Genomic DNA, 18,741 nt, shown 5'->3' on the forward strand with positions numbered 1-18,741 from the left:
TTTAGTAAGATCCATCAGATAACTCTGCATATATTCCTGCATACTCTAAGTAACTGTTTATAAAATGTAATTGCTCATCAGTTCCACAAGTTTACTTGCATCGACTCTTGTTGAAGATGAAATTGAGCCTTTTGATGTTTGAAAAAAATTGAAAAATCTCGATTTTATTACACTTTCATTGATCCCGTTTCATAGCTCCAAAAAGTTAGCAAACCAGGGTCATCGGAGGGGGTCGGCGAATAGCTCAAAAATACGGACTTTTTATAGGCTAACTTTCTGCACGACAAAAAAATTTCTGCTTAAATATTATGGCCAAAAAACTCATTTTTCGATTCTGCACGTTAAGCTAACAGACTAATGGGGTCGAATCGAGATAATTAGTGGCCCATGGTGTAGTACTAAATATGGGATAATTTTCTGCAGGAAAATAATTCCATTTTTCCCGAATATTTCCGCTATTTCCCAGAAGGTCAACATGGGTCAGGTGAGGGTAGGGGTAAATCAGGTACCTCGGACCCTGGAATCAGTGAATGCCTTCTAGGAAACATGGGCTTCAATTCAAAACTTGTTGCGAATTTTCTGCTCACTTACTAAAGGGTCTAAGTCTTCACCGGCCCGAATGGGTTAATTCAAGATGGCTCCCTCGCACCACTCGATGGGTCGATACATTCAGAGAAATATGGGCTTCAATTTGAGCCCCATTAGACATTTTCTGCTAGAATAATAAGGGCTTAAGTCCTCAATCACCGAAATGGGTGCATTCAAGATGGCTCCCTGCGGCCCCTCGACGGGTCAATACATTCAAGGGAATATGGGCTTCAATTTGGGCCTCATTAGAAATTTTCTGCTGGAATGATAAGGGCCTAAGTCCTCAATTACCGAAATTCATCAATTCAAGATGGCTACCTCAGGCCTCTCCGATGGGTCATAAGGTGCAAGGAATTATGGGCTTCAATTTGAAGCCTATTAGAAATTTTCTGCTCCAATTTTAAGGGCCTTGGTCCCCCTAGGGCAAAACGGGTCAATTCAAGATGGCTACCTCGAGTACTTCGGTTGGTCAATTCGTTATAGGAAATATGGGCTTCTATTTGAGCTCTATTAGAAATTTTCTGCAGTACTATTAAGGGTCTTGGTCCCCCCAGGGTTGAACGGGTCAATTCAAGATGGCTCCCTCGGGCCTCTTCGATGGGTCAATACGTTCAAGGAAATATGGGCTTCAATTTGAGCCTCATTAGAAATTTTCTGCTGAATTAATAAGGGCTTAAGTTCTCAATCACCGAAATGGGTCCATTCAAGATGGTTCCCTCCGGCCCCTCGATGGGTCAATACGTTCGAGGAATTATGAACTTCAATTTGAGTTCCGTTAGGAATTTTCTGCTGCAATACTAAGGGCCTTGGTCCCCCCATGATTAAACGGGTCAATTCAAAATAGCTCCCTCGAGCCCTTCGATGGGTCAGTACATTCAAGGAAATATGGGCTTTAATTTGGGCCCTGTTCGAAATTTTCTGTTCCAATATCAAGGGTCTTGGTCCCCCCAGGGTTGAACGAGTCAACTCAAGATGGCTCCCTCGAGCCCCTCAATGGGTCAATACGTTAAAGGAATTATGGGCTTCTATTTGAGCCCTGTTATAAATTTTCTGCAGCACTATTAAGGGCTTGGTCCCCCCGGGTTGAACGGGTCAATTCAAGTTGGCTCCCTCAGGCCTCTCCGATGAGTCAATACGTTCAAGGAAATATGGACTTCAAATTGAGCCCTATTAGAAACTTTCCCCAGTACTATTAGGGGCCTTAGTCTCCCCAGGGTTGAACGGATCAATTCAAGATGGCTCCCTTGGGCTTCTCCGATGGGTCAATACGTTCAAGGAAATATGGGCTTCAATTTGAGCCTCATTAGAAATTTTCTGCTGAAATAATATGGGCCTGAGTCCTCAATGACCGAAATAGGTCAATTCAAGATGGCTCCCTCGGGCCCCTCGATGGGTCAATACGTTCAAGGAAGTATGGGCTTCAATTTGAACCCTATTAGGAATTTTCTGCTCCACTTTTAAGGGTCTTGGTCCCCCTGGGGCAAAATGGGTCAATTCAAGATGGCTACCTCGGGCCTCTCCGATGAGTAAACACCCATTTTGCCCCGGGGGGACCAAGGCCCTCAATATTGGAGCTGAAAATTCATAATAAGGCTCAAATTGAAGCCCATATATCCTTGAATATACTGACCCATTGAGGAGCTCGAGGAAGCCATCTTGAATGGACTCATTTTGGTAATTGAGGACTTAGGCCCTTATTATTCCTGCAGAAAATTCCCAATAGGGCTCAAATAGAAGCCTATACTTCCTTGAACGTATTAACCCATCGAGGTGCCCAAGGGAGCCATCTTGAATTGACCCGTTTTTTCCTGGGGGGACCAAGCCCTTGATATTGGAACAGAAAATTTCTAACAGGGTTCAAATTTAAGCCCATATTTCCTTAAATGTACTGACCCATCGAGGGACTCGAGGAAGCCATCTTGAATTGACTCATTCAACCTTGGGGGGACCAAGGCCCTTGATATTGTAACAGAAAATTTCTAATAGGATTTAAATTGAAGCCCATATTTCCTCGAATGTACTGACCCATCGAGGGGCTCGAGGGAGCTATTTTGAATTGACCCGTTTAACCCTGGCGGGACCAAGGCCCTTAATAGTGCTGCAGAAAATTTCTAATAGGGTTCAAACTGAAGCCCATAATTCCTCGAACGTATTGACCTATCGAGGGGCCCGAGGTAGCCATCTTGAATTGACCCATTTCGGTCATTGAGAACTCAGGCCCATATTATTTCAGCAGAAAATTTCTCATAGGGTTCAAAATGAAACCCATATTTCCTTGAACGCATTGACCCATCAGAGAGGCGCGAGGGAGCCATCTTGAATTGACCCGTTCAACCCTGGGAGGACCAAGGCCCTTAATAGTACTGCAGAAAATTTCTAATAGGGCTCAATTTGAAGCCCATAATTCCTTGAACGTATTGACCCAATGAGGGACTCGAGGGAGCCATCTTGAATTGACCATATTTCCTTAAATGTACTGACCCATCGAGGGACTCGAGGAAGCCATCTTGAATTGACTCATTCAACCCTGGGGGGACCAAGTCTCTAGATATTGGAACAGAAAATTTCTAACAGGGTTCAAATTGAAGCCCATATTTCCTCGAATGTACTGACTCATCGAGGGGCTCGAGGGAGCCATTTTGAATTGACCCGTTTAACCATGGGGGGGACCAAGGCCCTTAGTATTGCAGCAGAAAATTCGTAATGGGGCTCAAATTGAAGCCCATATTTCCTTGAACGTATTGACCCATCGGAGAGGCCCGAGGGAGCCATCTTGAATTGATCCGTTCAACCCGGAGGGGACTAAGGCCCTTAATAGTGCTGCAGAAAATTTCTAATAGGACTCAATTTGAAGCCCATATTTCCTTGAACGTATTGACCCATCGGAGAGGCTCGAGGGAGCCATCTTGAATTGACCCGTTCAACCCTGGGGGACCAAGGCCCTTAATAGTGCTGCAGACAATTTTTAATAGGGCTCAAATAGAAGCCCATATTTCCTTTAATGAATTGACCAACCGAAGTACTCGAGGTAGCCATCTTGAATTGACCCATTTTGCCGTAGGGGGACCAAGGCCCTTAAAATTGGAGCAGAAAATTTCCAATAGGGTCCAAATTGAAGCCCATAATTTCTTGAACGTTGTGACCCACCGGAGAGGCCTGAGGTAGCCATCTTGAATTGATGCATTTCGGTAATTCAGGACATAGGCCCTTATTATCCCAGCAGAAAATTTCTAATGAGGCCCAAATTAAAGCCCATATTCCCTTGAATGTATTGACCCGTCGAGAGGCCGGAGGGAGTCATCTTGAATGGACCCATTCCGGTGATTGAGGACTTAAGCCCTTATTATTCTAGCAGAAAATTTCTAATGAGGCCCAAATTAAAGCCCATATTCCCTTGAATGTATTGACCCGTCGAGAGGCCGGAGGGAGTCATCTTGAATGGACCCATTCCGGTGATTGAGGACTTAAGCCCTTATTATTCTAGCAGAAAATTTCTAATGGGGCTCAAATTGAAGCCCATATTTCTCTGAATGTATCGATCCATCGAATGGTGCGAAGGAGTCATCTTGAATTGACTCATTCGGGCCGGTGAGGACCTAGACCCTTTAGTAAGTGAGCAGAAAATTCGCAACAAGTTTTGAATTGAAGCCCATGTTTCCTAGAAGGCAAACCTAACTCAGGACCAGGTAACTCGGACTGATCCTAGGGTTCGAGGTACCTGATTTACCCCTACCCTCACCTGACCTATTTTGATACTACACCATGGGCCACTAATTACCTCGATTCGACCCCATTGGTCTGCTAGCTTAACGTGCAGAATCGAAAATTGAGTTTTTTGGCCAAAATATTTGAGCAGAAATTTTTTTTTCTTGCAGAAAATTAGCCCATAAAAAGCCCGTATTTTTGAGCGATTCGCTGACCCCCTCCGATGACCCTGGTTTGCTAACTTTTTGGAGCTGATCTAAAGACCTTGTCAAATTTTCAGATTTCTAAAAAATGAAGTTTTTGAGGTATTCCGATTTTTCGAAAAAAATAGTTTTTGCGATAACTTTGTTAAAAATGTATGAAATCAACTCTTTTGGGCTCATTTTCAAGGGTTTTCAGTATACTATCAATTTCGTGCAACAAAATTATGATATAAATCGCCCTCGAGCGAAGTTTCATGAAAATGAAAACTCGTTTTTTATCAGTAAAAAAAAGGCAAAATTTTCAAAAAATTATAACTCAGTCAAAAAATGTTTTTTCTTGCTGAAAATTCAACTGGGGCTTTATCTTATGATACAAAATTTAGGAAACAATCGCGGACGAAATTGGAGACATCGACTTTTTGCGACTGCTGATTTGGCGTGGAATTGCCGTAATTAGAGTATAATGTTCATATTTACAGGGAGTTCGTATGTGACACGCATGGCCTGCGTGTTACACGGAGAAACCCCAAAAATATACACGGTCGGTGCGAGCAGACAAGGCCTTTTACGAATCCAAAAAGTCGAAAAATGACGATTTTCGATAGGAAAAACCAAATAAATCTTTGGATGAAAACTTAATTTTTTTTTCGTTCTAATTTGAATAGAAAATGATTTTCATATTTGTTAACATTTTTTTTTTTATTGTTAGTTGAGCAGTCTGTGATAAAGATTTACATCAAATTGGGGGGCGCTGTGCGCTTGTTCCGCGTACAGTCGCAGTTTTTGTCAAGTCCTATATTCCTCAATATTTTTCCTGGACGTAGGAGATTTCAACGGGATTTTGTGGTAATCATGATACTGAGAATCTCCCATACATTTTCAGTGCTGAAAAGTGACGCAAGCCCGAGTATCAAGTGACAATAAGTGAATTCTAATCTATGACGCACTTGCCAGGTTAGGGTCTCAGAGCGTGGTGCATATTATGGGGGACTGCGTTAGCGAGTCCGCCGTCGGTAAGACAGTGAATTCGCATAGTGAGGACATCTATCATCATATTAGTGAAGCCCTTCCACGTGTGGCCAATCAGCTGTTCAAAGAAAGTGGGTCCGAAAAATATAACAATGGCAATAAAAATCGTGTTGTTGATCCCCCAAAGCTTGGGAAACCTCCCAACGCTATCCTGCTTGCTAAGTACCCTGCAAAGGATCAAAGATCTATACAGGATTTTGTGTCTCCCTCTGACCCTAGAAAAAGAAAAGAATCCAGTAAGTCTAACAGTGAGGACTCTGATTCGGATTCTCATTCTCAGAAGTCACCGAAAGTTATAAAAATGGCTAGCGAGACTTAGCAGCAGCACAATTTGTCGACTCTTGGTCAGAGCGGAAGGTCCCTGCTTAAATGTGCTGTTCGGGGAGGTACACCCTCAACTGAATACCAACTAATGATGGCTAAAATGGACAGTCTTTCCTTTCAAATCAACGACGCCAAAGAAAGCCACTCAAATCAGTTAAAAAATCTGGAATCTTCCATCAACCCCAAATTCGAGGAACATGACCAAAGACTGGTAGCAGTTGAAACCCAGATCAGCGAGTTAAGGGAGGAGAGAGTACAAGACAATCTACCTGAGAGAGTAGAAGTTTTGGAGAGAAACCAGAACTCAGGCAATGGGCTATCCAACGAATATGTAGTTGACTGGCTGTCTAAAGTATCCAACAGACTGGAGCAAAGAGAAAAAGCTGAGAAAAAGTTGAATTTGATTTTCAGGGGTCTGATTGTCAAAGACACGAACCCTCAAGGAGCGATCGAAGCCCTCCTCATCACACACTTCAAGATGAAAAATGTTAAAGAGGAAATAATTAGTGTAAACACCCTCGGTAGTGATAATCATCGCTTTTATCAAGTCACCCTAAGGAATCTGGAAACGAAGAACTTCATTTTGAAGTCTAAAGGTAGCTGCATTAAGAATCTTCCAGTTTTTATAGAGCAAGATAGTACTCCTCTGGAGCGTGAGATTGCTTGGCGAGCTAGGCAATTGGCTACAGCCAAGAAATCTGAGGGTCACGTTACTAAGTACAAAAGAATAATGTCTGATGATGTGTGGCATGTTTGGGACCAGAAGTCTGGGCAATTTATCAAGGAGCAAGTGCAGAGAGACCAGGGTCGAGAGCGTCTTAACAGAAGAAACGTGAGTAGCAAGAAGCCACTGATCTCTGCAGAGGAGACTGGCTCTGTGTCTCCTATGATTCTCTAACAATCGCAGTTCTCACTCTTACTGTACAATTACTAGGCTTTACTCATATTCTGGAATTCGTATGGTATCAAAAATACATGGGAGGCCTCGGACCTGTTAAGTAATGCTGATGTATGTGGCATTAGTGAGACCTGGCTGGAAGAGGACCCATTCTTCCTTTTACCATGGATCTTAGACAATTTTAAAAGCTACTGGAGCCATGGTTCAAGGACAGCCAAAATGGGACGTGCAAGTGGAGGTCCCTTACTATTGGTGAAAAATATATATGAGGTGATTATTGTGGAAAGATCGAGCTGGTGAATCTTTGCGCGTCTCTCCCTCAATGACACGAGCTGCTCAGTTGGTCTGATATATATCCCACCGTTCGAGAAAACCGCAGACTTCATTGAGGTCACTGACCTGTTACGAGAGGCAACTGGGAACGTCGTGGAGCGGTTTGGGGACGAGCCCATTCTCCTTGGGGGAGATTATAATGCGAGGATTGGTTCACTGAGCGACAGCATTCCAGAAGAACTTCTGCAGGACTCAGTGTTGTTCAGTGATCGTGCAGCCAGTGATAGTGAAAAAAAGAACGAAGGGTCAGTGTTGTTGAGTGTGATGAATGAGAACTGTTTGTTTGTGTTGAATGGAAGAACCCCAGGGGACTGTCCTGGGCAGCTCACTTATAGCAGCCACGTGGGCACTAGTACTGTAGATTATTGTTGGGTTAATGTTCCGGCCTTGGGAGTGGTTCAGGACCTAATTATTTTTGATGACATTTTCACCTCGGATCACTTTCCCGTACTGGTCTCGTTTGTCCCAGGTCTCAAGCCGGATACTACGACTAATGAGTCTAGCAAATCGATAATCATTGAGAAGCTGAAATGGATCCCTGGCTTGGCCCTGGATTACTCCTCGATGCTTGAACAAGTATTTCTGAATAATACCTTAGATGAGAGTGCGAATATTGAGGAGAGAAATGAGTTCCTCTCAAACAGTATTATCAAGTGTGCAAGAGAAGTCGGAATGATCTTGACAGTAAAAAGTAATATTGAGCTAAATAAGGGTATCTTAAATTTGAGGAGGAACGATAGATGGCTTGATGATGAGACAAAAGTCAGTAAAACAAGTGTCAATAGAGCCTGGAAAATGTACAAAAGAAATAGAGCAAATAATGATGAAGATTCTGATAAATTATTGTTGAGGGATTATCATGAGAAGAGAAAAGAATTTAAGGATTTAATTGAAGTTAAGAAGAAGTTATATTTCGAAGATCTAAGATTGAGAATTGCCAATGTCCGTAATGTACAAGAATTCTGGCTTGCAGTTAGAGAAGCTGGAAGAAGATGCTCTGTTACTAATGTTATCCCTAAGGAAAAATGGGAAGAATTTTATCACAATGTTTATCCATCTCGTTTATTATGTTGTATGTCGCTCGTGGAGGTCAGGAACCCTGATTTGGATAGTTCCATTTCAATGTTTGAACTAGAATCCGCTCTAAAATCAGCCAAGAATGGAAAGGCACCTGGACCGGATAGGATTACAAACGAGGTTTGGAAGGCATTGCCCTACGCCGGCAAGGAATTTCTTCTGTCTCTTTTTAATAGAATACTTGAATCTGGCATTGTCCCTGATTCCTGGCCCTGTGCAGCATTATCCATGCTTCACAAAAAGGGACCTAGGGATGATCCAGCCAACTACCGAGGAATTGCACTGACAAACAACATAATGAAATTATTTACAAAAGTACTAGCGAAGAGAATTGAAGTTTGGGCAGAGTCAAACTGTATTTTGCCCGAGTCGCAGGCGGGATTTAGAAGGAACAGGGGGTATGAGGATCAGATCTTCACGCTAATTACGACAATTCAAATGCACTTGAGATTAAAGGATAGCACAGTGTACGCAGTTTTTATTGATTTTAAACGGGCGTTTGATTCTGTTCCTCACAACCTCTTGTGGGGCAAATTATCTGGGATCGGTCTTAGTTCGTTCTGGATTAGAATCCTGATAAACATTTATAACAAGGCATCTGCTCATGTGAAGCTGGGGTATGAGTCGTTGGATAGGTTTGAGATCACGGAGGGGGTTTTGCAGGGGGAGATACTGAGCCCTCTGCTATTTATTCTATATGTTTCAGATTTTGAGAGATTTTTTAAGGAGAGGAATTTCAGGGGGATCAGTATTGACGGTGACTCCGACCTCCTGATGCCGACCTATGCCGATGACACTGCGCTCCTTTGTCACAGTCCACTGGACGTTAGAAATAAGTTGAAAACCCTTCATGATTATTGTTCAGTAAACGGTTTGGTGGTTAATACAGCTAAAACGAAGGTTTTGCCATTCAGGCCAAGTGGTAGAATTAGAAAAGTTGAGAAAAATGCTTTTTGTCATGAGGGACAAGTAGTCGAGACGGTTAGCCAATATGAGTACCTGGGTGTGCTGCTTCAAAGTAACCTAAAGGGCAAATTTGCTGCTGAGTATGCAGTACGAAAGGCAAAAGCCGCAATTGGGGCAACAAAATCCATTTTAGTTAAATCTAGATCAGACACCTGGGGTACTAAACTTAAACTTTTCCATAGTGTGGTAGCTCCTACGCTTCTCTACGCTGTTTCTTCTTGGGGCCTCGGCCATTTTGAAATTGTTGAGAGAATTCAAAATGATTATTTTAAACAATTATTGCTCTTGCCTAATAATACCCCAGGTTATTTGATTAGGCTCGAATTAAGCATCGATCACCTAGCGATAAGAGCGTTGGAACTAACAATTAATTGGGTAATCAGAGTCCTGGATATGAATGATACTCGTCTCCCAAGAGTCTGTTGGAACCGACTGGTATTTCTATTAGATAAAGAATGCAACAAGTTAGATTGTAACTGGCTGTCTAAGCTGAAAAGTGTCCTCGATGATCTGGACATAGGTTTCTTATGTTCTGAATCAGAACCAGCTGTATGGGGGGAAAATAAGGAAGAAATATTATCCAGATATAGAAATAACCTGAAAACACAGGATTTAGCAAGGTACTCAGAAAGTAACTCCATACAACTCAAAGTTCCCAGACATATCTCCGATGGCACTGCCAGGTATCTATTATTACGCTGCTCGATTTCTCTCATCCGTAGTGTTGCACAAATTGGGCTAGCAAATATTTTTGTAGGCAGGTTTCTTTGTATGAACAAGATTTATAAACTCAATCCTTTAGACTATTGCAATCTGTGTCATTTCGAATTGGAGACGATGGAGTATGTTATAGCAAGATGCCCCTTTCTTTATGATCTGAGAAGAATGTCGTTTGTGAATCATCCTGCCGATGAATTTAGCGTTGAGCATTTACACTACAGTTTGAACATCAAAGATCCTAAATAATTGAAGCGTCTTGCTATATACATGAGCCAAGCCCTGGCTCTTCGTGAGCAATTACTGAACATGGAGTGAGACTCTTAGATACTTGGTGACGTAATTAAAGTGAATTTATTTGTATCTAGTTTAGTTAGAATCCCACGTTGTAAAGTATTTATGCCTTTTAGTACCCAGTGTGCCCTTTAAGCCTGTGATTTTACGCTGCGACTCACTTTATACGCTGTAAATGACTCGTACTTTAATGACGAGGTTTAGATTTTAAGTTTTCTGCGACATGTACATGGTCTTTCCGGAGATCCTGAAATTTTTGTAATTTTGTAACGCTTCCCCCCCGTGCAAAGAGAGTGTCGTTCCACAATGTGAACTCTCACAGGCACGTATTCTAAATAAATAAATAAATAAATAGATTTACATCAAATTATTATTTTTCACTTTTCCTGCTGAAAATCGCAATATTCAGATATTTTTGATTCGTCAGAACATATAATAATAATAATAAGAATATATTTATTGTATCTGTGCTATTGCACTTATACAAGGGAGGGAGGGCCGGTAACCCTAATACATAAAATTACATGAAATTTCGTAATATTAAATGGGTTAAAATTTAGGTATTTCAATTTAAGCAGATGAATAATAAAATAAATATTAGCAGATATAAAGTAAACGCAGATGAGAGCACAAACAAGATTAGAAGATAGTCCAGATTTTTTTTTTTTTTTTTTTTCGTAATATGATTTCAATTTCACTTTGCACTTTACATGATTCTTGCTATAATGGAGACCTTTTGAGTATGCGCTGAAACATAAAGGAGAGAGTTAAGCATAAATCGACATGTAAAATTTCAGTTAGAGGTAAACAGTTTTTCAGATCAATGGCTTTCGAGACAAAGTTGAATAGATCAGTTGCGTGTTTGTGCGAGGTAGTTGTGAGGATATCTACGGGGTGTTTCCTGTCTAGATGGTATTTTTCTCTCAATGGATCCAGAGCAGCACAGCCGGACCAGAAATGGGGAACACTGTCCACCTCACCAGACCCACAGAGCGAACAGTCCGACAGTGAGTCCAGTTTCAAAATCTTTCCCTTCCATTTTAATCTAGGATTGAGGTCGCTGATGACTCTGCACTGGCTAATTAGACCCAGTTGACTCAAATTGATGTTGTAGGAGAGATATTCGTTTGAGCTGGGAATGATGTTTGATAACTGATGATACCGTGGGCAAGAGGTGGAGTTGAGGGCGCTGATTTGATCCATTCTTCTGATGTTCAAAGATAGAGAATCTATTATCGCATCTCTCCAAAATTCAATCAGATCCGCATTTTGTGCCTCAAAAATTTCATCGAACCCAAGATCACGGAGAGTTGCATGGAGCTTGGATACCCAGTTTAGGTTGGAGGTGTTGGGTTTCTGTCTGTGTTTTAAAAGCAACATCTGGTAACATCTAAAAGGTAGCCTTTCTTCAGACATCCTCAGTAATTTAATCCACCAATTCACCTTCCTCTTGAGAATATCTACCTCCAACTTTGGCCTATTCAGTTCCAAACGGACAATGTAATGTGGGGTGCATCTTGACCATCCTAGGATGGATTTGTAGAATTGAGATTGAACTGGTTCTATCATGTCCATATAGTCATCAGCCCAGATCTCCGAGGCGTAAAGTAGAGTTGAAGAGATGATCGAGTTGAACAGTTTGTTAACTGGGTACAGAGAATTTGGCCGTACAGAGTACAGAAGTTGGCGAATGGATCCGATAGCTTTGGATGACTTTGCAATTCTATCTCTAGCTGCAGCTAGGTATTTCCCTGAGTTGGTGAGCTCAATTCCCAGGTAGGTGTATCTGTTTGTGATTTGGATTTCACTTCCTCCTAATGGGAACCTCGGGGCTTCCTTGCAACGGGGACTCTTGTGGAATCTCAAAATCTGAGTTTTTTTGACGTTTACTGTCAGGCCAGAATCTTCACAGAGAGGAGCCAGTGCATTTAAAAGCCTTTGAAGCATTAACGGAGTTTCAGCGAAGAAAACTAGGTCGTCCGCGAAACCCAGCATCAAAAGCTCCAATGTCCCACCCAAACCCAGACCACTGATGCCAGCATTCCTCAGCTTTATTTCCATATCACTGATATACAAGGTGAAGAGGAGGGGACTCAGGGATTCTCCCAGTGGAGCACCTCTATTGACGGTCAGCAGGTTTGATGTTTGGTCATTTATGTGGTACTGTAGCTTGAGTTTGGAGTAGAGATTGATGACAGAGTTGAGAGCTAGGGATTTTGCGCCTAAGTGGGTCAATTTTTCCCACAACTTATCATGTGGGATCGAGTCGAACGCAGCCTTGAAATCCACAAAGAGACAGTATAAGTATCTTCCTTTTTGACTCGTTATCAGATCGTTGGCTGAGTTCAGGCAGAACAGGTTGTCGATACAACTCCTTGGAGTCCTGAATCCACACTGATATTCTGGCATGATTCCACTTTTTTCTGCCCATTTGGAGAGACGACTCGTTAGGATTTGAGTGTAGATTTTGGCTATGTTGTTGAAGAGTGCAATATTTCTGTAGTTGGCCGGATCCAGCCTCTTACCTTTTTTAAACAAGACGATGTTTTTAAGTTTGCCCCATGAATCAGGTATTTCACCAGTTTTTAGAATTGTATTAAATAGATTGATTAAAGTGGAAATACCTGCGTCAGAGAGATTTTTATAAAACTCGTTTGATAGGTTATCCTCTCCTGGGGATTTGTTGTTCTTAAGTTGTTGCAGACAGCGCCTGCACTCCTCAATAGTAAACTCCTGGTCGAGGGATGGATGAAAACATTGCAAGAAGACTGGATAACACTGAATTGTTTTCGCTGTGTAGTGTTTCAGGTAGAAGTCCTTCCATGCTTCAACATTTATGGGACAAACCTCAGGAGAATTTCGCTTGTAATGCTTGATGACTGCCCAAAATTCAGAATAGCTCCTAGTGTTTGAAAGAGCGTTCAGCTCTTTCTCTCGCATGTCACTTTTTTTGGCTTTCACGGTCCTCTGCATTAATTTTTTCGATTCAATGTACCGGAGCTTATCAATCTCCTGAAAAAGACTGGCTTTCGCAATTTTAAAAAGAAGTTTGCTTTGGTTTTTCAGATCTCTGCACTCTTTGTCCCTCCAGCGATGATCAAAGAGATATTGTTTTGTTTACCTGTAGGGTGAAATGTGCACATATTACAGCAGGAAGCAGCAACTTTAATGGCAGTTTTCATGGAGACTTCCAAGCTTTCCGGGTCCTGGTTCAGATGCTGGATCCTAGTCCAAGAGGATTCCAGCTGCTTTCTGAGATTTAGTTGATCTTCATTGTTCAATGACCATCTGTATTTCTCGCATGTACTGTGTTTGCCTCGGAGGTTGGGTCCGACTTGGTCGTTTATGCCAGCAGTCCTACGCTTCATTTTGAGCAGGTACATGGCATGGGGTGATGAAGTGCCGTGGGGCTGAGTTACGCTATCATCGATCAAATTTACCCCATTGAGACTAACCCAAGCCAAGTCAACGGTGCTGCATCCCAGACTGGAGACATATGTGAAGCTAGCAGGTGAATCCGATTTTGATCTGTCATTTATTAGCGTAAATCCCAGTGGCTCGAGCTCATTTGTGAGTAGCTTGCCTCTTGTGTTTGTCGTTCTGGTATCCAGAGAGGATCTATGCCGTGTCAGGCTTGAGTCCAACAAAGCCTCATCCTCCAATTGATTCAAGTCTCCAACTCTGGCGTTAAGATCGCCCATCAGGATGATTGGAGTATGTGGATTATTGAAGAGAATGTCGTTCAAGTGATCGGACAATTTGTTCACCACCTCTGTATCCTGCAAACTAGGACTGAGGTATGCATGGATGAAAATTACCTTTTCGTGGTTTATGTGCGTATCTACTATGATCCACCAATCGTTTTTGGCCAAAATTTGGTCCGACAGATTTCGCGAGTCTTTCTTTATAAACAGGAGGAGGCCACCACTTCCTCTGCCTCTGTCTGCCTCTCTGATTGCTGGAGATTGGTACATGTTGTAGTCGTTGAGGTAGGCGGGGCCTTTAGGTAACTCATCTCTCCTCCACGTCTCGCTAATTCCAATTATGTCAGCAGAGAGTAAAATTTTCTTCGTATTCGAGTCAGTAGAATAAAAATTCTCGATCCCATCTGCATTTCAGTATATACAGTTTGGTGAAGCGCTAGATTTATGACTTCTCTTCTTGGGTGGGATAGTTTTTGTGGACAGTACAGGGATGCTGTGGTGTGAAAAGGGGTTGGGGCGAGGTTGGGGTAGAGCAGCAACAGTTATGATCTGGGAAGGGTGGGAAGAGAAATGAGAGGATTTAGTCGAGCTTGGCCGAGGGAATAAAGAAATTGAGGATAGGGCGTTGGAGAGGCCCTGAGGTTTTCTGGGCAGTTTGGTTGTCTTGGGTGGGTGTGGACGCTTTCGCTGTGGAGTTCGGTTTTTTGGGATTGAAGGTGCGAAAGGAACTGATATCACCGGTATCTACCTTGGCTTTTAATTTCTTTTTGGGTTTAACCGTTTGCATTGCTGACTGAGATGAACCTGTACCATGCCCTCCACTAGTCTCGGGTGAACCAGACTCATACGGTGCCACTTCTGCATCCTCGTCCTCTTCATGATAATCGGTACTGCTTCTGTCTCTCTTACGATCAAGACACAGTTTGTTGAGCAACTCTTCGGCTATAGCTTTGGTGGAGGGTTTTTTGTCGATAAAGATGGCAACATCTCTCATTTGTGCGTTAACACCTCTCTCTCTAAGTGATTTAACCAGAGGGTAGAGTGTTTTTCTAATCTGCAAGTCTTCTTTACTGTAATCGTTCGAAATTGATAGGCTCGAATTTTTTAGCTTGGGACAATGAGTAAGAATGTTCATCTTCATTCTCAGAGAGGCGAGGCCAAGAAGAATTGGAGCTGGGCGATCAACAATCCCGTTCCTGCACGCAATTCTTTTAACGAAGTCTATATCACTTAAAGTGAAAATTACACCCAAATCTTCATTGCAAAACTTGATAATTGCGGCTTGTAGAGATAGATAATCTTCGTTTTCTAGGGATTTCATTCCAAAAATAATGACATTTCTCTGTCTCTTTTGCAACTCACTTGCCCCGTGCTGTTCTGATACTAGTTTTTCTAGTTTTAAGTTGTCCTGCTTCAAATGAGCGATTTCACTAGAGTGTGTATTTACCTCGGCTTCGATAGCTGCAAAACTACTTGACACAGCCTTCTGGATCATTGGTTCCAATAGAGCAGATAGCGTGTTGACCGATAGATGTTCAATCGGTTCGTCAGAACATATGTAGTTCTGCAATTTCCAATATTTTTAAACAACAATTTTGTTGGGTATTCGATATGACCTTATGCAAAATTCTACGCATAGAATTTGAAATTACTCGATTCCTTCCGTTAATTTGAAAAAAAAAATGTTATTAAAAAATGCAAACTTCAGGATTTTTCTTGTCTGCGCTTATTTCTTACATAAAGAAGAAATGTTTAAAAAAATGGCCAGAATTTTCAGTTATAATATCCCGAGAACTTTAAAATTATCGGAATATTTCCGGAACGCTTCGTTGCAAACAAATAAAAGTGTCAAGTTTTGCAGGCTAAAAATCCTGAGTGCGCAGAAATAGGGATTTTTCTGCAAAAAATGATACTTTCGTTGTCAATTTTGTCAAACATTGCGATTAATTTTGAAGGTCGAGGGGTACTCGGCAGAGAATTTTCCGGGACTGGATTTTGGCCAAGCGGAGCGCAGTATTCGAGGACACATTATCTAAGCAGATTTCAATTGGTTTGAAATAAATGAAGAGGTACTATGCAATTATCAGATGCAATTTTCAGAGACTAGTGTGCAATTTCCGAAAAAATTTGATAACAAAAGAGTATCGTGATCTCTAATACTGCGCTGTGATTGGCTAAAATCCAGCCCCGGAAAATTCTCAATAAAATCCTTTTGGTACTCGAAAAAAGTAGTGTGCCCCCCCCCCTTATTCCCCTAAAATTTTTAAGAATTTCTTGAATTTACTGGGATTTTCTAGAAACACTCTGCATCTCCGTGAAATTCTAAGAATTATCTATTTCATTGAAATTTATCGAACCTCCTTGTATTCTCTTTCAAGGGAGTTGTTGCATGAAATTATGAAATACAAGAATTGGATAGAAAATAATAAATAAGTATTTTTTTCAGGAAAAAATAAAATATGAAGAAGTTACAGCCAATTGAAGAAACGTCTAACTTATGACATTACAATGGTTTGTATCTGGGGGTTTTGACGTGACATCATAAGTTAGACATTTTCAATCGCCTGTAACTCCTTGATTTCTCCTAGTTTTTCCAAATTAAACAATTAGTATCAAATATTTTGCATTCCATTTTCATATCCAACAATAGGAAAATTTCATGCATAACCCGAATTCCTAAAAAATTTCTCAGTTTCCACGGAATTTGTAGGAATGAAAGACGTGTCAACATAAAAAAAAATACCTCTCGGATCAATAGAAGAGATGGAATTGCGCGAAAATGTTGCCCGGGCCTGATGACCCATGTGTGCAATTGACGAGAGTCAAAAACTGAATGTGCGTGTGCGCAGTGAATTTATGAAAAATATCCATCACTGACAAAATCAATAAAAATATCTTTACTTACATACTATCCGTGGTGATGGTAACTGCAGATATATCCGATTTTACACACTAAATAGAGAAACAACGACTGACGGAGAGGTCAATGCGTGGATTGAAGAACCGACGTCCACGAGTCTTTTCTGCTCGAGCCTTTTCTGTTTTTCTTGAACGTTCTCGAGTCCGCGATGGCCGCAGTGTGTATACTTCGACTTGCCGAAGAAGGGAGCGGGATGGCGAGGTGGGGAGAAAGAACAGAAGCGTGAAGTTAGATAGAGTGGGGGTACATGATCAAGGTTACTTCTTTGGCATGAAATACTATACACTCTGCGCGTATCACGTGTGTGAGGCGAGTGTGGACGCAAAGCTTGTCGCCAACTCAAGAACTGGCCTCGTTAAGAGCTTTGTTATGTACTGTTACGGAAAAAAATTGAAATTTTCGGGGCACTGCAGGGGGCATTTTCAGATAAGAACGGTTTGGGGTAGAGTCCCTCTAATAAAAATAACGGCAATTCATCGTCAAATTATCGCCAACATTTTATATGTTGTCATTGGTCGTCCGTTGGTGTGTATCGTCCGCTGGTGGTCGGTAGTGGGCATGGACGACGAATCTAGATTCAGTTGCGTCGTCGGGGTATCAGTGAAAACATGAGCCAGTCAAGAAAGCCTTCATCCCAACCTGTAAAACGACCCTCGAAATTCGCAGATTTTGTTCCCGTGTCCTCGAGTTCGTCGGAGGATACGGAGCCTCTAGTTGAGCTAAGCCCATCAGCACAGAAAACGACTAGTTGTATCGATCGAGTTCGAAACAAATTAAGAAAGTATAAAGAACTGGAGGGGTTACAATAAGAGGAAACCAGTGTAATTGCGAATGGGAAAGAGAAGACCTTGGAAGTGAGTGAAGACCAAACGGACAAAATGGATCAACGGCAGGGGTTTGAAACGACGGTAATTATGGCCCTTTATATTCATCCACCAGATTCTGTATCGATTTATTTAATTCAATTCCTCTTGCTAAAAAAAATTAACGTTTGGATCAAACATATAATCATCTCGCCAGAAAAACTGAGGATAACACATAACGTTTACAATCTTCCTTTTCTTTCAAAATGTCATTTACAGTTTCAGCAACTTTTGTTGGTGCCTCATTCGATCGTACGATAGCGAATATTTTTCTGTTGTTGATTCATTCAAATTCAGCATGAATTTGAACCCTCTATGTTGAATTCTTCATAAATAAATTAAAGGAACAATTCGAAAATGTGGGGATAACGCATCTACGTGGAGTTTCAGCGAAATAATTTGATGTGGATCCTTGATCCTGAAAATCATATTCATAATTTTCCATTCCCATAAGCCGGTTCCTCCCTCAAAATTTTTTTTTTCGTCAAAACCCTCATTTTTTTGGTGTTTTTGATTCGAAAAAACCTATCTAGTCCTACAATTTTCAATATTTTTCAACGAAAATCTTTTTGAGTATTCGATATGACCTTCCGCAGGATCGCACGCATGGAATTTGGAATTACTCAATATTTCTTCTATTAAATAAAAAATAACTATTATTAAAAAATCAAAATTTAATAATTTTTTTCGTCTTCACTTTTTTCGGACACAAAGAAGAAATTTTAAAAAATCGCCAGATTTTTCGATCAAATCCTTCTGGTACTTGAAAAAAGTGGTGCGCCCCACCCCCCTTAATCTCGAATATTCCGCGAAATCCGCCCGTTACAGGAGAGGTAATTTCACCTCCTCTAATTCTTAAATTTTTTTTGAAAATTCTAGCTGCCTTACTAAACCGTATGTCGACAATTCGTCAACAAATTGCCGAAGTGCCGTATAATTCGAGATGGTACTGGGGTAAATTGTTTGCTGGGATGCATGCGTATGCATGCGTATGAGTACCATTCCAAGTGATCTGATGCATATCGTTTTGAAATGGAGGTATCTGATAAGAAGCCATTTTTTAATCGTTTCAGACACTATTTGGCATCTGCAAAATGTCAACCGAAACGTCTGAAATTCA

The sequence above is a fragment of the Diachasma alloeum genome, unplaced genomic scaffold (assembly GCF_001412515.2).
Source record: "Diachasma alloeum isolate Michigan unplaced genomic scaffold, Dall2.0 Dall_scaffold_01168, whole genome shotgun sequence".
Classification (NCBI taxonomy): domain Eukaryota; kingdom Metazoa; phylum Arthropoda; class Insecta; order Hymenoptera; family Braconidae; genus Diachasma; species Diachasma alloeum.